This window comes from Ranitomeya variabilis, chromosome 3, assembly GCF_051348905.1.
Source record: "Ranitomeya variabilis isolate aRanVar5 chromosome 3, aRanVar5.hap1, whole genome shotgun sequence".
Taxonomy (NCBI): Eukaryota; Metazoa; Chordata; class Amphibia; order Anura; family Dendrobatidae; genus Ranitomeya; species Ranitomeya variabilis.
The window spans coordinates 744,013,423-744,039,944 of NC_135234.1; the positions used below are offsets into that span (position 1 = coordinate 744,013,423).

Below are 26,522 nucleotides of genomic sequence, written 5' to 3' on the forward strand. Positions count from 1 at the left end.
AGCCCACCTTAAAGCCGCGACATGTCAGCTGTTTTGTACAGCTGACATGTGCGCGCAATGAGCGCGAGCGGAATCGCGATCCGCCCGCGCCCATTAACTAGTTAAATGCCGCTGTCAAACGCAGACAGCGGCATTTAACTACCAAATCCGGCCGGGCGGCCGGAAATGACGTCATCGCCGACCCCCGTCACATAATCGGGGGTCGGCGATGTGTCAGGAAGGTAACCATAGAGGTCCTTGAGACCTCTATGGTTACTGATCCTCGGTAGCTGTGAGCGCCACCCTGTGGTCGGCGCTCACAGCACACCTGCAATTCTGCTGTGTAGCAGCAATCTTATGATCACTGCTACATAGCAGAGCCGATCGGGTTGTGCCTGCTTCTAGCCTCCCATGGAGGCTATAGACGCATGGCAAAAGTGACAAAAAAAAAAAAAAAATTTGAAAAAAATAAAAAAAATATAAAAGTTTAAATCACCCCCCTTTCGCCCCAATCAAAATAAATCAATAAAAAAAAAAATCAAACCTACACATATTTGGTATCGCCGCGTTCAGAATCGCCCGATCTATCAATAAAAAAAAAGCGTTAACCTGATCGCTAAATGGCGTAATGAGAAAAAAATCGAAACGCCAGAATTACGTTTTTTTGGTCGCCGCGATATTGCATTAAAATGCAATAACGAGCGATCAAAAGAATGTATCTGCACCAAAATGGTATCATTAAAAACGCCAGCTCGGCACACAAAAAATAAGCCCTCACCTGACCCCAGATCACGAAAAATGGAGACGCTACGAGTATCGGAAAATGGCGCAATTTTTTTTTTTTTTTGCAAAGTTTGGAATTTTTTTTCACCACTTAGGTGAAAAATAACCTAGTCATGTTAGGTGTCTATGAACTCGTACTGACCTGGAGAATCATAATGGTAGGTCAGTTTTAGCATTTAGTGAACCTAGCAAAATAGCCAAGCAAAAAACAAGTGTGGGATTGCACTTTTTTTGCAATTTCACTGCACTTGGAATTTTTTTCCCGTTTTCTAGTACACGACATGCTAAAACCAATGATGTCATTCAAAAGTACAACTCGTCCCGCAAAAAATAAGCCCTCACATGGCCAAATTGACGGAAAAATAAAAAAGTTATGGCTCTGGGAAGGAGGGGAGCGAAAAACGAAAATGAAAAAACGGAAAAAGCTCCGGGGGTGAAGGGGTTAAGTATTAATTTGGCGACGTGAGTTATACATTGCACGACAGCTAATGGTCATTCTTTATAATGACATGCTAATGAATGATCATATGGAATAATTAGCACAGTCTGAATATAAATAAGCATTGATGAATGAACTGTGGTCTGTGTTTTTGGAAAGTCGTGCTAGCGGTCTGACAGATGAAATCATGGCGCCAACTTAAAATGACATATCATTATGAATATGTCGTCGGTCACATGTCATATGACACTCATTAACATAAACTGATTAACCTGTACATTGGAAGTTGTACATATTTTTCTATAGTATGCTTTTACAGAACGGTCGCCGAGTCCCCTTAATGTGCCACACGTTAGCGATGATTTGTTAGCAAAACTCTCCACAGGCTGCAGTTCCAGTCACAGCCACTGGGTGGCCACAAATAGCAAATAGACACTTAAAGGGAATCTGTCACCCCAAAATTCGCCTATAAGCTGCAGCCCCCGGCATCAGGGCTTATCTACAGCATTCTGTAATGCATTCTGTAATGTTGTAGATAAGCCCCCGATGTAACCTGAAAGATAAGAAAAACAAGTTAGATTATACTCACCCAGGGGCGGTCCCGCTGCGGTCCAGTCCGAAGGGAATCGCGGTCCGGTCCGGGGCCTCCCATCTTATGATGATGTCCTCTTCTTGTCTTCACACTGTGGCTCCGGCGCAGGCGTACTTTGTCTGCCCTGTTGAGGGCAGAGCAAAGTACTGCAGTGCGCAGGCGCCGGGAAAGGTGAGAGAGGCCTAGCGCCTGCGCACTGCAGTACTTTGCTCTTCCCTCAACAGGGCAGACAAAGTACGCCTGCGCCGGAGCCACAGTGTGAAGACAAGAAGAGGACGTCATCCTATGAAGATGGGAGGCCCCGGACTGGACCGTGACACCCATCGTACTGGGACCGCCCCTGGGTGAGTATAATCTAACCTCTTTCTCATCTTTCAGGTAACATCGGGGGCTTATCTACAGCATTACAGGATGCATTACAGAATGCTGTAGATAAGCCCCTGATGCCGGTGGCCGCAGCTTATAGGCCAATTTTGGGGTGACAGATTCCCTTTAAAGCATAAGCATCTCTTGATGGAATATCGCAAAATCATTTTTTTTTTTTTTTTACAAAGCTGGGCATCTCATGCCAAATATTTGTGCAGCCAAGAGTTATAGCGCCTCTCTAAAAGAAGCGTTTCACCTTTTTGGAACATACAAACATACTGAAAATAATCTGATTTAAATTTATGGCCTCAAAATTTTTGGTTCTCTGTCTTCTTTATGTAGTTATGGGGTAAACCATCAGTGTTGTAACTTCGAAGTTTGTTATGAATTTTTTTGGTTTAATTTACAACACTTTAGTGGTGTACCTCATGGTGAAATTGAAGGGCGGACGACACCACGCCCCGTCCCACCGGACGAGACCGCTCCCCATCCCACCGGACGAGACCGCGCCCCATCCCACCGGACGAGACCGCGCCCCATCCCACCAGACGAGACTGCGCCCCGTCCCACCAGACGAGACTGCGCCCCGTCCCACCAGACGAGACTGCGCAGACGAGACTGCGCCCCGTCCCACCAGACGAGACTGCGCCCAGTCCCACCAGACAAGACTGCGCCCAGTCCCACCAGACAAGACTGCGCCCCGTCCCACCGGACGAGACCGTGCCCCATCCCATTAATGACACGCCCATATTAGCATAGCTGGCAGTGATTGGTGTATAAATGCCAAAAGTCGTAATATTTTTGCCCAACCACCAAGTTAAAAATTCCCCTTGAAATGGGTTTTCCGAACTTGACATAAATTTCTGCCATCACTATATGTGACGGCAGATTCCTGAATCTTGCTTGTGTGCAATATGCACACTGTCAGGATTAATCTGTATTTCTAGCTCAAGCGAGCACTCAATCGATCTGCATAGTTTTGATCATGTGTTGACTTTCACCTTTACCTGCTTCTCTTACTCTTCTCTTTCTACAGTTGACCGCAACTTTGCAAATCTCATACTCTCCTGCTTGAGACGGATATTTAGGGGACTGCAGACATTTATGTTGTGCCTGAAAACCCCTTGATTTAGGCAGTAGATTATTTTCTGTACGGTCCCTGTGCAGTTTGCAGTTCAGTACAATGACGATAGAATAAAAAATGATGTTGCACCAAGTATGACCTAAGTCTACGGCTCTGGAGGAATTTCCCCGCATGCAGTAGACACTACTGTAATAGATCATTTCAGCTTATTGTCTACGCACCCAGGGATCGCCTGGCTTTCATCATTACTGTGTCTTTTACCTGAATTTTCACCACATGGTAAAATTGCTTTAGATTTTAGGACTGGAGATAGAAGCGATAAGGCACAATCATAGCTTTGTTCCGTCAACGACTTTGGCGTTTTGCTCCCCTCGTTGTTACTTGCTCTGACTTTGGTCAATACATTTATTTTCGATGAAGTCAGTGTGATAATGTATTAATGCATTTCTCTTAACTGCGCTGAAATAGCCCTGAGCAACACACATTATGTCAACTGGAAAAGTCCCAGAGCAGGCACAATCTATGCGGACACCCAGTGTGTAACCTCTCCTGCAAAGTGCACTGTTCCAAAAGTCTGGAAATACTGAAATGTCTGGCAAGTTTCCTTAGGAGGATTAAAGTGGTATTCCCATCTTCAAGATTCTATCCCAATATGTAGGAGGTGTAATAATAATAATCATATTAGCAAATACCTGCAATTAGAAATGTAGTATAGTTTTTCTGATTCGCTATGTCCCTTTCCTCATGTGCAGGCATTGCAAGACCTTAGGTATCCATGGTTACGACCACTATCTACTAGCTGTCACTTCCTCAGTGGATATAACCATGGATACGTAAGATCCTGCAGTGCCTGCACATGAGGAAAGAGACAAAGCAAATCAGAAAAACTATACTACATTTCTAATTGAAGGTATCTGCTAATATTATTATTATTATTACAACTACTGCATATTGGGATAGGATCTTGGAAATGGGAATACCCCTTTAAGGACTGGTGAATGCTATATAAATAGAAACTGCTTTATCTTTTACAAATATATGTAGAGGGATGGCGTCAGCATCTCCCAAATCTGGACATTTCAGGGCCCCCTGCAGCTGAGAAGACCAGATTTCCATTAGTGACATCTGCCGATCATGTATATTGGCTGTGCACACTGACTTCATGGCGAAGCTGAAAATTTCTGTTATACATCTGGCACCCTAAGTCTGTCTGCTGCTATCGAAACTAGCTCTGATTGCTACAGTTCAACCCCTCAGTTATGACAGCGGCATTTAAGAGGTTTGTAAATGAGTGGGAGATATCCCTTTTGGTTGCCATAACACCACTGTCATGATTCCGCCCCTTTCTGTGTCCTAGGGGCACTGTGAGTGACAGCTCAGCCGCCCTATAGATAGCAGGGGTGTGTCGGCTGTCAGTGTTGTGTTTGGGTTTCCTCTAGGTGTTTTCCTTTCCAGATGATTACTGTGCTATTTAACTGGCTGCCAATGTAAGATCATTGCCAATTGTAGCTTCACCTCAGTGGTGTGTTTACTCCGTGCTCTATATTCTGATATTCTGATCTTTTGTTGCCGGACCTTGGATTTGCCTTTGACGTATTCTGACCTTAGTTACCAGATGCTGTACTTTGCCCCTGACTAACTATTTGTCTCATCCCTTTGTCTTTGACATAGCTTCCTGGTCTTTGACCTTGGACTTCTTGACTACTGTACTTCACGGCTAGTTCATAGGTAGAGACTAGAATTACATCCACCTCCTGACACATGATTTCTGGATGCCAATGACAACATTAGAGCCCCCTGTGTGTATGGTGTTAGTCCCAATATAAAAGCCAGCCTTTGATCAGGCTCATAAGATTAATAATTTTACAACATGCTAAAATATTTCAAAATTGCTGTGAATTGTACAAGTGAATGCAAGTTCAAGTTCCCTAGGAAGACTAATAAAAAAAATTAATATCACCCTCCTCCCCCGTTTCCAAGAATGTAAATAAAATCTAAAAAACTAATAAAATATAATATTTTTTAAAAAAGTCAATACAAAAAATACTGATTTTTGGTCTAGCCCCAGGGTGGGGATATGTGAGCAGCCCCACCCATCTCTCTGCTGCTCATAAACGCTGCCCTTGACACACCCTATTAACTCATCACTGTACATTCTGGAGCCTGCCTTTCCGGGCTTACCTCTTCGAGGCTACCAACCTCGATGATACATACCTGTTCTCAGGACCTGTTCGACGGCCGTCTTACTATATATATATATATATATATATATATATATATATATATATATATATATATATATATATACATACAGTACAGACCAAAAGTTTGGACACACCTTCTCATTTTTTCTGTATTTTCATGACTATGAAAATTGTACATTTACACTGAAGGCATCAAAACTATGAATTAACACATGTGGAATTCTATACTTAACAAAAAAGTGTGAAACAACTGAAATTATGTCTTATATTCTAGGTTCTACAAAGTAGCCACCTTTTGCTTTGATGACTGCTTTGCACACTCTTGGCATTCTCTTGATGAGCTTCAAGAGGTAGTTACCGGGAATGGTCTTCCAACAATCTTGAAGGAGTTCCCAGAGATGCTTAGCACTTGTTGGCCCTTTTGCCTTCACTCTGCGGTCCAGCTAACCCCAAACCATCTCAATTGGGTTCAGGTCTGGTGACTGTGGAGACCAGGTCATCTGGCGTAGCACCCCATCACTCTCCTTCTTGGTCAAATAGCCCTTACACAGCCTGGAGGTATGTTTGGGGTCATTGTCCTGTTGAAAAATAAATGATGGTCCAACTAAACGCAAAGCGGATGAAATAGCATGCCGCTGCAAGATGCTGTGGTAGCCATGCTGCTTCAGTATGCCTTCAATTTTGAAAAAATCCCCAACAGTGTCACCAGCAAAGCACCCCCACACCATAACACCTCCTCCTCCATGCTTCACGGTGGGAACCAGGCATCTGGAGTCCATCCGTTCACCTTTTCTGCGTCGCACAAAGACACGGTGGTTGGAACCAAAGATCTCAAATTTGGACTCATCAGACCAAAGAACAGATTTCCACTGGTCTAATTCTATTCCTTGTGTTCTTTAGCACAAACAAGTCTCTTCTGCTTGTTGCCTGTCCTTAGCAGTGGTTTCCTAGCAGCTATTTTACCATGAAGGCCTGCTGCACAAAGTCTCCTCTTAACAGTTGTTATAGAGATGTGTCTTCTGCTAGAACTCTGTGTGGCATTGACCTGGTCTCTAATCTGAGCTGCTGTTAACCTGCGATTTTTGAGGCTGGTGACTCGGATAAACTTATCCTCAGAAGCAGAGGTGACTCTTGGTCTTCCTTTCCTTGGGCGGTCCTCATGTGAGCCAGTTTCTTTGTAGAGCTTGATGGTTTTTGCCACTGCACTTGGGGACACTTTGAAAGTTTTCCCAATTTTTCGGACTGACTGACCTTCATTGCTTAAAGTAATGATGGCCACTCGTTTTTCTTTGCTTAGCTGCTTTTTTCTTGCCATAATACAAATTCCAACAGTCTATTCAGTAGGACTATCAGCTGTGTATCCACCAGACTTCTGCTCAACACAATTGATGGTCCCAACACCATTTATAAAGCAAGAAATCCCACTTATTAAACCTAACAGGGCACACCTGTGAGGTGAAAACCATTCCTGGTGACTACCTCTTGAAGCTCATCAAGAGAATGCCAAGAGTGTGCAAAGCAGTCATCAAAGCTAAAGGTGGCTACTTTGTAGAACCTAGAATATAAGACATAATTTCAGTTGTTTCACATTTTTTTGTTAAGTATACAATTCCACATGTGTTAATTCATAGGTTTGATGCCCTCAGTGTGAATGTACAATTTTCATAGTCATGAAAATACAGAAAAATCTTTAAATGAGAAGGTGTGTCCAAACTTTTGGCCTGTACTGTATATATATATATATATATATATATATATATATATATATATATATACACTCACCGGCCACTTTATTAGGTACACCATGCTAGTAACGGGTTGGACCCCTTTTGCCTTCAGAACTGCCTCAATTCTTCGTGGCATAGATTCAACAAGGTGCTGGAAGCATTCCTCAGAGATTTTGGTCCATATTGACATGATGGCATCACACAGTTGCCGCAGATTTGTCGGCTGCACATCCCAAAGATGCTCCATACAAGGCAGGATGGATCCATGCTTTCATGTTGTTTACGCCAAATTCTGACCCTACCATCCGAATGTCGCAGCAGAAATCGAGACTCATCAGACCAAGCAACGTTTTTCCAATCTTCTACTGTCCAATTTCGATGAGCTTGTACAAATTGTAGCCTCAGTTTCCTGTTCTTAGCTGAAAGGAGTGGTACCCGGTGTGGTCTTCTGCTGCTGTAGCCCATCTGCCTCAAAGTTCGACGCACTGTGCGTTCAGAGATGCTCTTAGGCCTACCTTGGTTGTAACGGGTGGCGATTTGAGTCACTGTTGCTTTTCTATCAGCTCGAACCAGTCTGCCCATTCTCCTCTGACCTCTGGCATCAACAAGGCATTTCCGCCCACAGAACTGCCGCTCACTGGATTTTTTTTCTTTTTCGGACCATTCTCTGTAAACCCTAGAGATGGTTGTGCGTGAAAATCCCAGTAGATCAGCAGTTTCTGAAATACTCAGACCAGCCCTTCTGGCACCAACAACCATGCCACGTTCAAAGGCACTCAAATCACCTTTCTTCCCCATACTGATGCTCGGTTTGAACTGCAGGAGATTGTCTTGACCATGTCTACATGCCTAAATGCACTGAGTTGCCGCCATGTGATTGGCTGATTAGAAATTAAGTGTTAACAAGAAGTTGGACAGGTGTACCTAATAAAGTGGCCAGTGAGTGTATATATATATATTTATGTGAGCTCATCTTCACTTTTCATTTATCCTCCTCGATGTTTTAGAGCTATAACTCAAACACATATATTTGCACACATTCAGTACTGTGCAGAAATTTCAGCCAGATGTGGAAAAATAGAAGTGTTAATAGTTTATTTTTATTAATTAATAAAATGGTACAAATCCATTATGTAATACTATCAGTGAAGAGTCAGGTTGGCTCTGAAGTTATTCTGCTGTAGAACAGTTTTCCCTTGTAACTACTGTAGTTCTTCTAAGGATGCCCCAGTCACAGTGAAAAAAATGAACAATGAAGGAAAAAAAAGGAAAATATAAATATATCTCACAGAAATTGATTATGATCCCTTTAGCAGCAAATTATGCAAAAAAGATACAGTATACATATGTAAAACATCTGAAAAAATTATAAGTCCCCACTGCAAAAGAATAGAAAAAAAAATCAGATTTTTTTTCAAACAAAACATTTTGTCACATTTTAATAAAAAAAATACACTGATATCTTCACGGCTGTAATAACTTGAAGAGAACAGGTTATTAAAATTATATATAAAAACAATCTTAATCCAAAAATAGTTTTTTTTCAACTTTTGTGTTGCAAAAAAAATGTATTATACTGTAATTTATATGTAACACAAAACAGCGCTAAAAAAAAATAAATCACAATTTGTCTTGCATAAAACAAAGCCTCATTCAGCCATGGCAATGAAATAAAATAAAAATAAAAAAATGTTGGCTTCTAAAAAGCTGGAGGCAAAAAAAAATGTGAAAACAAAATAGCCAATCAATAGGGACTTTTCGGGGCTGGTCATTAATGGGATTAAAACCCTAACTAACGTGGTTAGTACGGGGTTGAAAAGTGTGTAATATAAAAAACCTTTAAGCGATAGGGCATGATGGATGAAATTTGCACAAACCATGTAACTCTAAGAAGTAGTTAATATGAGACTCCTGTGCTCAGACTCTGCAAAAATTCTCGATTTTTAAAACACTACATCAATAATAGTGAATTTTGTTAAATGATGTGCTCCGCTCTTTTATCAATGTAATGATTGAAGGGGAGAAGTTAAATATGTTGACATGAGCTCGGTGATTTCTTGCTACAAATGTATTTTCAAAGGGTACAAAATCCTGTTTTATTTTTCTTGTCTTCCGCTGCGTAATTGCCTTTGGCAAGGTCTAAGGAACTTGTTTTCCTTTGTTGGATTCTGCTGCTTGTAGAAAATATGAAGCATCGCTGAGAAAGGACAAAGAGGAGTTATTTATGCAGATTTGGAGATTTATGTTGATTTATATTGATGTTCACTTCACAGATTTTTCAGATTTACGTGTAGGGGCTCACACACATGGCGAAAAACTGTATTCTGGGGATAGTCTACTTTTTTTTTCAGCATCGCCTACAATTTCGCAATACACAGGCCTAAAGGAGTCCATGCCATGGGACACTTGGAGAGCGGGATCCTCGTCTTGGATGATTACATCTTCTTCGCCATTAGGTGATGAGAGCCTGTATAGAAGCATAGAAAGCTCTTGGACTGGGAGACACCATATTGGGCATATTGGATGATATTCTATGTGTGCCTCTGTAAGGGTTACTGCAAATTGAGAATTCCTACCGATGATGTAAGTAGATACCATGGGGTAGTACATGTATCTATTCCTCCATAGCATGGAGGTGTAGGGTCTCCTTGTGTCTGCTAATAGTCACAAACATAGTGGTGTCAAGTCTCAAACATTCTACCGTACTGCTCACTACATCATGTGGTTTTACAGGATGTTTACATTGTGCAATTTTTCTATACACATATTTTATTTAATGGCCTCGAGCTTGATCTCAAGCCATGGCGTCTTGATGGATGAACTCTCTGTACGAAGATCGATCTTGTGCAAGCCTAGATAGGTCCACCAAGATCTTCTCCGCCGCGATCTTGATTGTATCAAGCCACTGTGTTGCTGGTCTTTCTCTTCGTATTGTTCCTTCTATTCTTCCAACCATGATGTCCTTCTCCAGTGATTGCTTTGTTTGTATAATGTGTTCAAAGTATGCAGGTCGTAGCTTGGTGATCCTTGCTTTGAGTGAGATGTCTGGCTTGATTTGTTCCAATACTGATATATTTTTCTTGCCATCCATGGTATTGATAACATCCTTCTCCAGCACCACATTTCAAAGGCTTTGATTCTTTTTCTGTCCACATATGGATGGTGAAATAAGTATTGATAAAGTCACCAAGCTTGTAAGTAACTTTTTCTAAAGGGTCTATTGACATGAAATTCTCACTATATGTCAATAACAACCCATCCAATCCACACAAGCAAAGAAATCAACCATAGATGTCCATAAGTTAAGTTATGTGTAATAATGAGATATGACACAGGGAAAAAGTGTTGAACACATGAAGAAAGACAGGTGCAAAGAGCCATGTAAAGTCATGACACCATCTGAAATCTATCAGTAATTAGAAAGCATTTTTTTGTGAAAAATAATATCAGCTGATTCAACTAATGGCCTATAAATAGGTGTCTTATTACCAAGATGCCACCCAAGAAACATTTCATGATGAGTAATGGAGCGCCCCCAAGGGCGAGGGGATACTCGGTACCGGGCCCTTCGGTTCTTGATGGGGATGTCACGGTGACTGACCCAGTCCGTGGCCCTAGGGACGTCCGTTAATAAATGGGGGAAAGGTCTTTAAAGGGAAAGTGTTCGTGACGCCATCTGTGGTATTCGGTCAGAGTGACCGACGCTGCTGTAAGGGGTCCGCTGGGGTGATTTTATGGCAGCTAGATGGTTTACCTTCCCACAGGTGAAGTGTATCCCCAGGGCTTCCCAGAGTGTAGATGGTGAATGGTGTGAGGCGCAGTGAAGAACGAGGACACAAGGTTGCAGTCTCTTTACCTTTTACTGAAGGCTTCAGTGTCCACAGTCCAGGGTACAGACCACAGGGTAGGCAGAGTCCAGCCAGTCTGAAGGCAAATCCAGAGTCCCCTTATCCAGGTGGAAATCAATAGCCTTTCTCTAGCGCCTGAATGTTGTAGTCCCTTCCTGCTAAGCTTCTCGGTAAGGTCCTCACAACTGATGTTGGTGTTCTAGATGTTATGTCTCTTTCTCTCTGTCCCCCTGATGGATAGGATAGGACAAACCCGTATGACTGATGGCCTGAGGCTTTTTACAGGGACTCTATCACGCCACGGCCCCCACAGTTGCCACCGTGCCTCCTGGGTATAAGGTCGGGCAACTAATATGGAACTAGCTGTCCTGCCGGTCTCTGGAGCCAGGCTTGGAGACGATGACTCCCTTGGTGTTCCAGCTACCGGATCCTGCGCCTCAGAAAGGAGGCAGCCTTTTACAGGGCAGAACTCCTTCTGGTTTCCTCTCCTTTTGCTATGACTTCATTTCTCACTCTATGCAACGCAAATCCCTTCAGTGTCTCTTTCCTAGGATGCTGCCACATGTCAGGCAGATGCAGCTCCGTGGCCCTCTGGCTAGGCCTCTGGCAGGATCCCACCCCTGTCAGGGACCCACTACCTGAGTGGAGCTCAGATAGCAGCTCACTGGGTTAAGCCCAGCTCGCTTCTGCCTAACTTCCTGTCCAGACTACCAGTTTTACCTAATTGTGAGGAGTGCCCTAATAAATAGGAGCATAGCTTCCCCTGGCGTCCTGGAGTGTGAAGTGTGTTGTGTGGTTTGTGATACCTGGTAAAGAGATCTCCTTTATTGCCTTCAGACATAATATCACTCCCGCTGGTGGAAGAATGACTCAATACCTTTGCAACCTTACTGTTGCAAAATATACTGATGGCATTGATGGCAAAGGCTTTTGTACAAAGTATTAAATACATTTCAATAAGCATATTCAATAATTTTTCCCTGTGTCATTTCTCATTATTACACATAACTTAATTTATGGACATCCATGGTTTGATTTATTTGCCTGTGTGGATTGGATGGGCTGTTATTGACATCTGGTAAGAATTCCATGCCAATAGCACCTTTAGAAATACATTCACCCCAAAAAAATTGATGATGATGTGTACATTACTGTAATATTGCACATATAAAGTGCTTCTATACGGTATATACCTAGATATATGTACTGTGGGAGTTTAGCTCAGTGGTTAGAGCAACAAAAAGACAAGCAGCCTTCAAATGACCAAAACTTGGCTCCTTTCTGTGTTTTATCGGCAATGAAAATTCAGTACAGGCAACAAGAGGGTAAGATCCTAAATCCTTCTCATCTGAGACCTTACTAAACAATATGACTTCCCTGTCTGTCTTACTTATAACAAAATAATAGTCACCTGTAACCTTTAGTTTGCACTCAGCTTGAGAGCAGCCTCCCTGCCCTGTCCAGAGACCACAATGTCCAGCTATAGATGCCCCCTAGGTCTCAGTCCAGCTGCATTTAATAATGAGACCTAAGCCAACCTAGCAGACTAGAAATGGTGGCTTTCTCCCACCCAGTACACTACAAATCTTCCAAGTTCAGAGCATACCGAGATTAAGACCAGGTTCACATCATGTTTTTGCCACTTGTGAGTGGCTCCCATGAGACTTCCATCAGAAGCCCTGAATACGGCAATATTCACTGACTTTAAGGAAGCAGATGGAGTCTCTTTGTTTCTCTCAGACCTCCTTTTCGGCAGTGTCCACCTTTTTCTGAGGTGTACACAAAAACAGAGTCAACTACGGAAATGGGGGTCAGACAGAGCATAGGACGACTCTGGTGTGAACCAGATTTAACTTGGATCCTCTCTAACCTAAGCGGAAAATAAATACACTTAGGGTACTGTCACACAGTCACACTTTGATCGCTACGACCGTACGATCCGTGACGTTCTAGCGATATCGTTACGATATCGCAGTGTCTGACACGCAGCAGCGATCAGGGATCCTGCTGAGAATCGTACGTCGTAGCAGATCGTTTGGAACTTTCTTTCGTCGCTTGATCACCCGCTGACATCGCTGGATCGTTGTGTGTGACAGCGATCCAGCGATGCGTTCGATTGTAACCAGGGTAAACATCGGGTAACTAAGCGCAGGGCCGCGCTTAGTAACCCGATGTTTACCGTGGTTACCAGCGTAAAAGTAAAAAAAAAACAAACAGTACATACTTACATTCCGGTGTCTGTCCCCGGCGTCTCAGCTTCTCTGCACTGTGAGCGCCTGCCGGCCGGAAAGCGAGCACAGCGGTGACGTCTGACGTCACCGCTGTGCTTTCCGGCTCTGCTGCTTACACAGTGGAGAGAAGCAGAACGCCGGGGGACAGACACCGGAATGTGAGTATGTACGGTTTGTTATTTTTACGTTTACGCTGGTAACCAGGGTAAACATCGGGTTACTAAGCGCAGTCCTGCGCTTAGTAACCCGATGTTTACCCTGGTTACCCGGGGACTTCGGCATCGCTCCAGCGCCGTGATTGCAACGTGTGACCGCAGTCTACGACGCTGGAGCGATAATCATACGACGCTGCGACGTCACGGATCGTGCCGTCGTAGCGTCCAAAGTGTGACTGTGTGACAGTACCCTTAGGTTACACAGGCCCAGTCTATGACTCCAATGCACCATGTATGCATTTTACAGTAACTGCCTTACAATACACACAATATAGACACAATTAAAACAACTATACAAATACACACACGTTAAACACCTACATCTTCACAATATAACGCACATAGTGTACACAATACACACCCATACATTAAACACACTTTACACTTGTATGGATATTTGTAACACACACACACAGATGGAGAGATAGATAGATAGATAGATAGATAGATAGATAGATAGATAGATAGATAGATAGATAGATAGATAGATAATAGGTAGATGATAGGTAGATGATAGATAGATAGATAGATAATAGATATATAGATAATAGATAAATAGATATATAGATAATAGATAGATAATAGATCGATATGGGATAGATAGATAATAGGTAGATGATAGATAGATAATAGATATATAGATAATAGATAGATAATAGATCGATATGGGATAGATAGATAGATAGATAGATAGATAGATAGATATGGAATAGATAGATAATAATATATAAATAATAGGTAGATAATAGATAGCTAATAGATAGATAATAATATATAGATAATACGGTAGATAGATAATAGATAGATAGATAGATTTAAAAGAGAGGAGATTGATTTGCAGAACCAAGGTGCAGTAAACCTGCAAATCAACTTCTATATGTTACGCACCTGTCTTGACTCTAGGGCTCTACTGCCTTCCCCCATGGCCACTGCCTGTTTCCGTGTATCACATTGGGTTTCCCAGGTAGCAAAGACAAACTTAAGTTACATCATCACCCAAGGCCTTTTAAGGCCAAGTTAGACATACATAGCCTTGTGTTTCTTACCTTCTGCCTTGGAATTTGTCTCACCAGTTTACTTCATCCTACATTTGCGTCCTGCTCAGACCTGCTGATCAACCCTTTGTCTGCTGTAAGCATATCAAACTTCTCTATAGGGATTGTTCACATTACTACCTTAAGTGTCTGCTCCATAAACAGGTTTGCCTAATCTCTGCTGCCATGGTACGATCTAGAGAACAATACTATATGGCAGCACACAGTATGGAGCCACAAGTAACACAGCTCCCCCATACTCATTGCTCTGTACCCGAGGCACAATGTTAAGTCCTCAGTCCTAGTTGACATAATTGCCCCAAAATATTATGGCTTTTTGAAATAAGGATCAATGAAAGCATAGTTTGTGTATGTAGTCTTTACATTTGGGAACATTGCTTTCCCCATCACTTTCTGACCCCACCGCCCCTTATGGTACTGATTGACAGTCTCTATACAGTTTGTGCAGACACAAAGAACATCTTGTTCAGAGGGAATTCGGGGAAATGAGCTCCTGATGTACAAACACTCTTCTTGTGTTTAAACCACCCTATGTCCCTGCTGTACTGCATCCAAATGACATTTTTTGGGCCATTTTGGCTACTACAGGTACAGACTTGTGACTACAGTATGCTACACTTATATAGGGCAATATATTAAGCTGGAAGATCCATTTTAAAAGGTGGTCGGTCAGCCTAAACTATCTGTAGAAATTAAGTACGTAGCCTTATAGGGGGTTTATCCCATATGAAAAATTGTACCTTCAGTGATGTAATTGCAGCCTCCATTTTGGTAATTGGTGTGATCGGTGTTCCCTAGGTATGGCCAAGACGTCTTTCCCTCCAGTTTTGTATGTCCCCGTCTACCTCACTGGTGACCTACAGCATTGGCTCGTCTGAGCTTTCTTTGCAGACTGTGCTCAGTCCAAGCAATCTATCGCTGTCAATCACCAGTGAGGGGGCAGTAATTAGAGCCCTAGAGGTGTCAATTTTGGGGATGCTCTATCCATGACAACTTCACTTTTTACTATTTCCAGATAGTTTATCAAAAACACATGAACAGATAATATTTCTTACGGACATAATGTCAAAACACAATATGATTATGGGTGCAGTCAGACGACCATATAAATCGGACCGAGATGGGACCACAGTGCGCGGACTGGCTGGTGGCTCTCCCCAAACGAGCGTGACAACTATGTATTTCTAAGCAGCTGTCGGGAGAGCTGCTAGCCAGTCCGAGCATTGCGGTCAGTGTTCGGCCGTCTGAATGTGCCCTATAAATGATCCATGTCTACAGCCCTTCGTCCTGATATGCAGACATGAGCTACATTCTTTGTCCAAGAAGATAATTACAGTCATAATAATCTGTAAATGTTTCTTTAGCTTCCAAAAAAAGCAAACAAAATTTTACGGACGGGGGAAAAATGTGACCTATTTTTACAGACTATCCCCTATAAAGCACTTAGTATATGTTAGTTGTGGCTAGTAGACTCCTTTTAACCCCTAGGTCTCAATGCAAAAATATATGTATGAGGGCACAGCTTTCACCTTTCTTACCCAGCCATTTTTCACTCATGTGAAAAAAAGTCTTTGGAGTCCCCGATGGCACCGGTTCCAGGGTGCGAAGACCACTTTTGACCCATACTGTAGCTACTCTTATGGCTTTTCTTTGTAGGAGGGCAACATTAGAATGTAAAATGGGGGAACATTTGTCTGACTCGTTTTCGAAACAGACAAACAAATGTATAACTCATATTAAGAAGAGTGATTGAAGGCCGCCCTGAAAAACAATCCCAAAAGAGAGTCATCAAATTAATAGCTGCCAGTTGACAATTCTTCATTGTACTCTCCGGTCACGCTTCACTTAATAAGCAGTGAACTTGGAGTGTACTCTGTGAAATTACGATGACTCAATAATAAAACGCTTGTCTTGCGCTTTGAGATTAGAAGGTGATAAAATATTGAATTATACTAATAAAACATTAGGCCTTGGGGTTTTCCGGAGTTTTATTTTTGGATGCTAAATGCAGCTTGTAGTTTCAATCATCTAAAATGCAAAAGGGACAAATTCATCAAAGCTATTATTCTAGAAAACTGCTTTAAAACGTTTTGAAAAGTTGAACATTTTTTCAATTTTTCAAAATGGGTGAAGCTGTGGAGGAACTGAGGTGGGATGGAACGTGGCTACACCCTCCTGTTAAATTTAGTATAAGTGGCTGTGTTTCTTAGGCCATAAATATTATTCCACTAGAGGTAATATTTCTGGCAGGGAGTATATAGGTGCATGCCAAAGAGAAGATGCAACAAATACATTGGGTGGATTGCGCTTCTTAATGATTTTGATGCCCCATTGAGCCCTCCATTAAAGGGGATATCCGGGACTTAAAAAAGGCATGTAGTTGCTAATAGAGGCAACTATCTGCCTGTTTGACCCAGCGCCGGTCATTGACCACTCTTGCCAGAGATTTTTCCCAATTTCCAGTACACTATGTGGTAAAATGAATGGTGTAATTCAAAAGTACAACTTGTCCTTCATAAAAAGAAGCCCTCATATGTCTATGTGGACAGAAAAATAAAAAAGTTATGGCTCTGGGAAGAAGGAGAGGAAAATGCAAAAACGGATATTGCCCATGTTATGAAGTAGTTAAAATATATTTAAAACTTGATTTAAACAATAAACAATATTTTGATGATTGCTTCCCTGTAGCCAGGAGCTCTGGAGCCTGTGGCCTGTGCAACTGTCGAAGCTGCTATTGTTCATTAGTGGGCCTTGAGCATGGGACCTACATTAACTCAGGTTCTTTAAATGTGTTTTACAACCAAAGCATTTACTTATCCTTGGGACTGAAAGCCAAACACAGCGGCTCAACATCATGGAGGATGTTATTTATGTCTCTGCTCTTACTCTCCTGTCTGTCAGACTGCAATCAGGTATAGCAGAGAGATGAGCTTTCAGTTCAAGGCAAGCAATTTTGACAATGGCAACGAGTGCTGGGAAATGAGTGAAAGGAACTTTCAATTCATATAGTGCTGGCAGACTAATGGTAAAGATGAACTGTTCACTAAGGAAGAGTGTATGACAAGTTTAAAGGTATCTGCCACCCCATAAAACTCTATTTTAGTGCCAATATACAGTTAATTAAGCGCTGCCCGACTGGATAAAGACCAGCTACTGAGAGAAAATTAACTTATTTCTTCCAGAAAGCCGTCAGCTTTCAGTCATAGGGGCGTGCCCAAGGCAGCTACAGTCACCACACTACTGTGAGCAGTGGTTGTATGCAAATCCCAGCACGTTAATTGACTGATCGCTTTACAGCATATCCTTGCAAAGCTGGCTGCCAGTCAGAGTATTGAGGCATGCTTACAGTCACTGTGCACTGAGCAGTGACTGTAATCCCTCCGTGCATGCCCACATGACTGAAAGCCGGCGGGCTCCTGGAAGGAATTACAATATATACTCGAGTATAAGCAGAGTTTTTCAGCACATTTTTTTGTGCTGAAACAACCCCCCTTGGCTTATACTCGAGTCATTGTCCCAGAAGACGGCAGGGGAGTGGTGGAGCAGCGGTTCACAGGAGGCAGGAGTCAGTGGCGGTGCTAAAGCCTGTGCCCGCTGCTAAAGAGAAATGAATATTCACTGCACTGGCAGTGAATATTCGTTTCTCTTATATCGCGCAGTGTCAGCTGCCGGCTTCCAGCAGCTGCCGGGCGGTCACGGGTTTGTGCTAATTAAGAGATATGAATATTCACTTCTTTCCACTTCCATAGGCGTGGAGTGAATATTCATTACCTTAATGAGCGGGGACACGTGATTGCCTAGCCACTGGAGTTGGTGGCATCAGAACAAGATGCAGCGAGGGCGCGCAGGGAAGGTAAGTAGGATGTTTTTTGTTTTTTTTATGCTTTTCTCATGGTGGCCATGCATACAGGGATAAGAATGAGAAGCCATGCATACCAGGATATGGATGAGAAGCCATGCAGACAAGGATGGGGATGAGGAGCCATGCAGACAAGTATTGAGATGAGGAGCCATGCAGACAAGGATGGGAATAAGGAGCCATGCAGACAAGGATGGGAATGAGGAGCCATGCAGATAAGTATGGGGATGAGGAGCCATGCAGACAAGGATGGGGATGAGGAGCCATGCAGACAAGGATGGGAATGAGGAGCCATGCAGACAAGTATGGGGATGAGGAGCCATGCAGACAAGGATGGGGATGAGGAGCCATGCAGACAAGTATTGAGATGAGGGGCCATGCAGGCAAGGATGGGGATGAGGAGCCATGCAGACAAGTATTGAGATGAGGAGCCATACATACAAGGATGGGGATGAGGAGCCATGCATACAAGGATGGGAAAGAGGAGCCATGCATACAAGGATAGGGATGAGGGGACAATGCATACCAAGCTTATACTCGAGTCAATAAGTTTTCCCAGTTTTTCATGGCAAAATTAGGTGCCTCGGTTTATACTCGGGTGGACGTATACACGAGTATATACGGTTAGTACATTTTTTTTCCAGTAGTTGCACTGACAGTGAGATAACCCGGCTGCAAATGCAGATTAACCCTATATTTTATTATCATGCTTACTTATACCGTGCCATTATATTCCGCAGGTAAATAGGATTTTCCGAGGTTTGAGAGGTTCCTGCACATGTAACAGCACATATTAGTTGTAGGGGATAAGGACAGCAGGACGATGCTTTTCTATATTATTTAATGTATACGTTAAATGTAGACAAGAAAGCATCTCATGGCCACCCGGCTGCCTCTAGTGGCCTGCTGACAGTCAACATGACATAAATTCATCATAATTGTTCTTGTATTAGTGAAATTATCTTGTAATGTTCCTAAAACAGATGCTAAAACGTACCAATCTCACAAATGTATTTTTCAACATTTTCTGACTTGCTTCTTGAGATCAAAGGCTTCTCCCCCAACGCCTTGTAGTAGAAGACATCATTACATTTGCTGTGTAAGTACCGGGAAAAGCTGAATTACTTTAAGGTGTAACCGTCGGCAAAAAATAAGCGAAACAGATATGTTTCATAGCAGAGGAGTGATGAAACGTCTTGTGAGGGAAAGGTATCTGCTACTTTCATGGTGGTTTACAGCAATGCTTCTAATGCAGCAGATTGGTGATAGAAAGGAATCAAGATATACAGGAAGCAGAATTTAGGAGATGGGAATAATTGTTCTGTTCTACACTATCCTATGAAAAGAAGGGAAGCTGGATGATGTAGGGGCAGAGACTCTGATTACAACGATGTATCACTTACTGGGCTGCTTGCTGTAGTTTTAATAGAATCCTTGTTTTATCTGTTGTAAATGTAGTAGTGGTCAGGATGCTGAGCTGTGTATAACCCCGCCCACACCCCTGATTGGCAGTCTCCTCTGTGCACTGTCAGCAAGCTGCCAATCCGTGATCAGGGCGGGGTTACAGAGATTAGCCTGACTGCCTGGCATGTGAGATCTAGTCTCCTGCTGATAAAACACTGATTATATTGAAACTAAATCACACAGCCTGATAAGTGACATATCCCTGGAATCAGGCTCTCTTGCTCTATAATATGCTGATCTCAGATTAAATAGAAAAACCTGCTGACAGATTCCCTTTAAAGGGAAATATACAATATATGCAGCGCCCCAGAGTCCTGGTCGTTGCAGTACTGTGGCTCCGCCGCTAAGGGGGGCTATGGTACGTCCGATGGCACTGAAGGAGTTCACCTGACCAGGTATCACATACACCAATACATTTCACAGTCGGGCCTCCAGGGGGAGCTAAGGGTACTATTTATTAGGCCACTCCTCACCACTGTGGGTAAACTGGGGGACAGGCAGGAAGTTAGTTCAGAAAGCTGACTGGGTTGGAACCAGGCAACACCTTGTGGCAGCGGGTGTTGTGGGGGAAGATTCGGTAGGGTCTCTGTCAGGTTTGGGACCCTGACAGAGGCCTGGCAACAAGGAAGAACGTCACGGGACCGTGCCTGCTCAGCATAGCGGCGGTGCCCTAAGGAAGGATTAGAAGCGAGATATATTGTGCTGGGTGAGAAACGAGATCAAAGCAAGAGGAGAAATACCAGTAGGAGTCGTGCTGTAAGACCGAGGCAACATCCTACTGAGGCGCACAACCGGCGGCCGGAACGCCGAGGAAGTATTTATATATCTAGCTCCAAGCAATACTTCAAACCAACGGCAGGACAGTCAGTCTCAGGCGGGCTGTCTCACATACATCACCTATGAAGACATGGGGGGGCGCACTAGGAGAGGGGCGACTCTAGGGTCCCGGAAGAGCTCCGAGCCTACTCGTCATACGGGTGCCGTCCTAACCAGAACATCAGGGAGGGACGGAGGAGAGGAACATCATCCGAACGAGTTGTGAGGGAACACGAGAAACAGACACAACAGTTGTGGGGTACTATCCCGTAAGCACAGCAGGGGAGGACCGCAACACATAGCGCTAGCAGGAAGGCACAGATTTCCACCTGCAAAGAGAACTCTGGAGGTGCCATTGGACCGGCCGGACTTGCGCAGCCTGGTGAACCGTATTCCGGACTGAGGACCCAGAGATCTTCAGTAAAGAGGTAAAGAGACTGCAACCTGGTGTCCTCGTTATTTACTGCGACCGGCACTACACCGCACCACTACCACCATCTACATCTATCATACACTGTACGTCGCCTCCCCACCAGCAGGGTCACGGACCGGGCCTAGCCACCGTGACAACCCCAGAGCAGAGACTCAGAGGCCCGGTACCGGGTACCCCTCGGCCCTGCGGCGGTGGGGGCACTGCATATATCTGTTATTAAGATATCTATAAAGTATGTCCACACAGGACACTGTATTCTTGCTACTTTGCATACATTCCTGAACCACATCAGCGTCACGTAATAAACTGTATACATGAATTCCACATAACAGTGCCCATATAATAACTTTTCATATTCACTCTGTGGTCCTGAGTATTCCAAAAAGTTCTACCTGTGGCCAAACATTTTTGTATACCTGATCACAACACCATGGACCTAAAATTATTTGTATTGAAAGGTAAATTAAAATCTCAGAGACTGGAGAATCTGGGAGTATAAACTTATGACAACCTTTGACACACTTAGTGCAGGAATGAATGTGTCACATGGATTTATGTCTTTTTACATCAATTAAGGAATTTGCTCTTCAGACCTTGTGGGGGGCATCTCAACACAGAACCAGACCCCAATCAGAGGACAATAAAACATTCACTCCTTATCTACGAACTGTTCCAATATTTATGGACACAACTGTTCATCACTCTCCCATAACGACAGTTCTGTGCTATGTTGTGTATAAATATGTGATTCTTCAAATGTATTAGTCTATGCCTGATGAAGAGGCCTCGAAAGCTTGCAATTTGTTACCATCTTTCAGTTAGCCATTAAAAGGTATCAACCACTGAGGACTCTCAATTCCAAATATTTTTACATATTTTGTTATACATATGTTTATTTCCTTTGTGTGTATTGGAACAACACAAAAACAGAGTCAAAAAGACAAATTGGACATAATTTCACATAAAACCCCCAAATAGGCCAGACAAAATTTATACCAGCTTTCCAAAATTTGTGGGTAAACAGCTTTTTTTCAAGCATGTGATGCGCGCTCAAACTCACAGAGTAACAGGTGAGGGCAAAATGAAAATCACACTTAAAACCAGATGAAAAGGGGCGAAGTTGACTGAATCTTTGTATTGTGTGTCTGTGTGTGCCACGCTAAGGATGGAGAACAGAAAGAGGAGAAGAGAACTGTCAGAAAACTCGTGAACCAAAATTTTTGAAGAATATCAACAATCTCAAGGTTGCAAGTTCATCTCCAGAGATCTTGATGTTTCTTTGTCCACGATGCACAACATAATCAAGAAGTTTACAACCCTTGGCACTGTAGCCAATCTCGCTGGACTTTGACGGCAGAGAAAAATTGATGAAAGGTTGTAATGCAGGATAATCCGGATGGTGAATAAGCAGTCCCAATCATGTTCCAAAGAAATTGAAGCAGTCCTGTAGGCTCAGTGTGCACAGCTATCCCTTGACATCTTAATGAGATGAAATGCTATGGCAGGAGAGCCAGGAGGACCCCACTGCTGACACAGAGACATAAAAGTGCTAGACTGCAGTTTGCCAAAATGAATGTGAGTAAGCCAAAATCCTTCTAGGAAAGAATATTGTGGACAGATGAGACCAAGATTGAGCTTTTTGTTAAAGCACATCAATTTACTTTTTACCGAAAGCTGAATGAGGCCTACAATGAAAATTACACAGTACCTACAGTCAAACATGGTGGAGGTTCAAAGGTGTTTTGGGGTTGTCTTGCTGCCTGTGGCACTGAGTGCTTTGACTGTGTGCAAGGCATCATGAAATCTGAAGATTACCAAAGGATTTTGGATCGCAATGTAGTGCTCAGTGTCAGAAAGCTGGGTTTGTAACCTAGGTCATGGGTCTTCCATCATGTGTCCTCTGACACTATAGGCTGGAAATAATAGTATACCTATGACAAACTGGGCCAGTTTTTGCCACTAGTCTACTCTGGTGACCCAAAATTTAAGGTAAATGTCAAAGAAATTACATCAAGCAAGGAACACAGCTTTTCTGATAATCAATTTTGACTCCATTTTGGAAGCCAGAAAAAAAAATTCTCCAACATTGCTTGTATAGCAAAGGTCTAAAAAAATGAGCATCTAATGATATTCCTGTCATCCCAAAAGCGATCAAGCATTCATCTTGCCATGCTCGCAAGTACAACCATGGGCCACATTGGTTCACTTTCCGGATTCCGCCGTGATGGTTGTTTGTCATGGTTAACATCATCATCCTCAATTTAAGTGTAACTATCAGTCTCATCCTCAGCTTGTGCCTAGGAAAGTCAATGTCACCCCCAACATCCACATCCATTTGCTGCTGCACCTCTTACCCGCTCTTCCACATCTTGCTGCATGTAACATTTATCTTGAGGGTCCCCAACAGCCCCAGAGCAGTGATGAACATGGTGAAATTACTGTTCTTTCTTCATCTCTTGTTGGATGCTTGTGTTTTTTACAATATGCTGTAAAGGAGATGCCAGAGTTTTCTATACTGCCAAATTTAGTATCTTATTTGAAGGGCTCCAGGCGGTGACATGCTTCCCTCACCAGCTGTCAATGGTAGATTTCAAAGAAACCCAAGCTCTACTTGGCTTCTAGCATGATATAATCAGTCACCTCTTTATGATGCTGTTCATGTTTTCAATTGCATACGTTTCAATTGCAACATAGCAAATCAGGTTGTGATCAGACAGACCTGTTGTGAAATTGGATTTTGGGCTCCCCCTGTGGCCACTGGTGGAATTGAACTGGTGTGCATCATCCTCTCTGTTCACCTGTTTCCATCAGGATGTGGGAGTCGCTATTTAGCCTTGCTCCTCTGTCACTTCCATGCCGGTCAACATTGTAATCAGAAGCCTTTCTGTGCATGTTCCTGCTGCTAGACAACTCCCAGCTAAGTTGGACTTTAGTCCTTGTTTGTTTTTGCATTTTGTTCCAGTTCACAGCTGTAGTTTCGTTTCTGTGTCTGGAAAGCTCTTGTGATCTGAAATTGCCACTCTGATGTTATGAGTTAATACTAGAGTCTTAAAGTAATTTCAGGATGGTGTTTTGATAGGGTTTTCAGCTGACCATGAAAGTGCCCTTTCTGTCTTCCTGCTATCTAGTAAGCGGACCTCAATTTTGCTAAACCTATTTTCATACTACGTTTGTCATTTCATCTAAAATCACCGCCAATATTTGTGGGGGCCTCTGTCTGCCTTTCGGGGAAATTTCTCTAGAGGTGAGCCAGGACTATATTTTCCTCTGCCAGGATTAGTTAGTCCTCCGGCCGGCGCTGGGCGTCTAGGGATAAAACGCAGGCAACGCTACCCGGCTACTATTAGTTGTGCGGCAGGTTTAGTTCATGGTCAGTTTAAGTTTCCATCCTTCCAAGAGCTAGTTCTTATGTTTGCTGGGCTATGTTCTCTTGCCATTGAGAACCATAACAGTTTGACCGGCCCAAAAAGGGTTAAATTAATTGACAGAGAAAGGAGAGAAAGGAGAAGTCTGCTGAAGATTTTTTTTTTTTTCCTCCGTTCTGAGTGTGCTTGTAATTGAATCTCTTGCAAGTCTGCCTATATTGCAGCCTTTCTCTCTCTCTCTCCTTCTAATCCTGGAATGGCTCTGTGTTCACCTGTTTAAAATGGATATTCAGAGTTTAGCTGCAGGTTTGAATAATCTCACCACGAAAGTTCAAAATTTACAAGATTTTGTTGTTCATGTTCCTATATCTGAACCTAGAATTCCTCTGCCTGAATTTTTCTCGGGGAATAGATCTTGCTTTCAAAATTTCAAAAATAATTGCAAGTTGTTTTTGTCCCTGAAATCTCGCTCTGCTGGAGATCCTGCTCAGCAGGTCAGGATTGTGATTTCCTTGCTCCGGGGCGACCCTCAGGATTGGGCTTTTGCATTGGCTCCAGGGGATCCTGCGTTGCTCAATGTGGATGCGTTTTTTCTGGCCTTGGGGTTGCTTTATGAGGAACCTCAGTTAGAACTTCAGGCGGAAAAGGCCTTGATGTCCCTATCTCAGGGGCAAGACGAAGCTGAAATATACTGCCAGAAATTCCGTAAATGGGCTGTGCTTACTCAGTGGAATGAGTGCGCCCTGGCGGCGAATTTCAGAGAGGGTCTCTCTGATGCCATTAAGGATGTTATGGTGGGGTTCCCTGTGCCTGCGGGTCTGAATGAGTCCATGACAATGGCTATCCAGATCGATAGGCGTCTGCGGGAGAGCAAACCTGTGCACCATTTGGCGGTGTCTACTGAGAAGACGCCAGAGAATATGCAATGTGATAGAATTCTGTCCAGAAGTGAACGGCAGAATTTTAGACAAAAAAATGGGTTGTGCTTCTATTGCGGTGATTCAACTCATGTTATATCAGCATGCTCTAAGCGTACTAAGAAGCTTGATAAGTCTGTTTCAATTGGCACTTTACAGTCTAAGTTTATTCTTTCTGTGACCCTGATTTGTTCCTTATCATCTATTACCGCGGATGCCTATGTCGACTCTGGCGCCGCTTTGAGTCTTATGGATTGGTCCTTTGCCAAACGCTGTGGGTATGATTTGGAGCCTCTTGAAACTCCTATACCCCTGAAGGGGATTGACTCCACCCAATTGGCTAGCAATAAACCACAATACTGGACACAAGTAACTATGCGGATTAATCCGGATCACCAGGAGATTATTCGCTTTCTTGTGCTGTATAACCTACATGATGTGTTGGTGCTTGGATTGCCATGGCTGCAATCTCATAACCCAGTCCTTGACTGGAAAGCTATGTCTGTGTTAAGCTGGGGATGTAAGGGGACGCATGGGGACGTACCTGTGGTTTCCATTTCATCATCTATTCCCTCTGAGATTCCTGAATTCTTGACTGAATATCGTGACGTTTTTGAAGAACCTAAGCTTGGTTCATTACCTCCGCACCGGGAGTGCGATTGTGCCATAGATTTGATTCCGGGTAGTAAATACCCTAAGGGTCGTTTATTTAATCTGTCTGTGTCTGAGCATGCTGCTATGCGAGAATATATAAAGGAGTCCTTGGAAAAGGGACATATTCGTCCTTCATCATCTCCCTTAGGAGCCGGTTTTTTCTTTGTGGCTAAGAAAGATGGCTCTTTGAGGCCGTGCATTGATTATCGGCTTTTGAATAAAATCACGGTTAAATATCAATATCCGTTGCCACTGCTGACTGATTTGTTTGCTCGCATAAAGGGGGCCAAGTGGTTCTCTAAGATAGATCTCCATGGGGCGTATAATTTGGTGCGAATTAAGCAGGGGGATGAGTGGAAAACCGCATTTAATACGCCCGAGGGCCACTTTGAGTATTTGGTGATGCCTTTTGGTCTTTCAAATGCCCCTTCAGTCTTTCAGTCCTTTATGCATGACATTTTCCGTGATTATTTGGATAAATTTATGATTGT

At 43.1% G+C, this 26,522-nt stretch overlaps 1 protein-coding gene across 8 annotated transcripts in view; it reads left to right on the forward strand.

Annotated features, from left to right (window-relative positions):
- GRIA4 (glutamate ionotropic receptor AMPA type subunit 4) overlaps window positions 1-26,522 on the forward strand; it is a 446,709-nt gene that overhangs the window by 82,279 nt on the left and 337,908 nt on the right. The window lies entirely within an intron of this gene.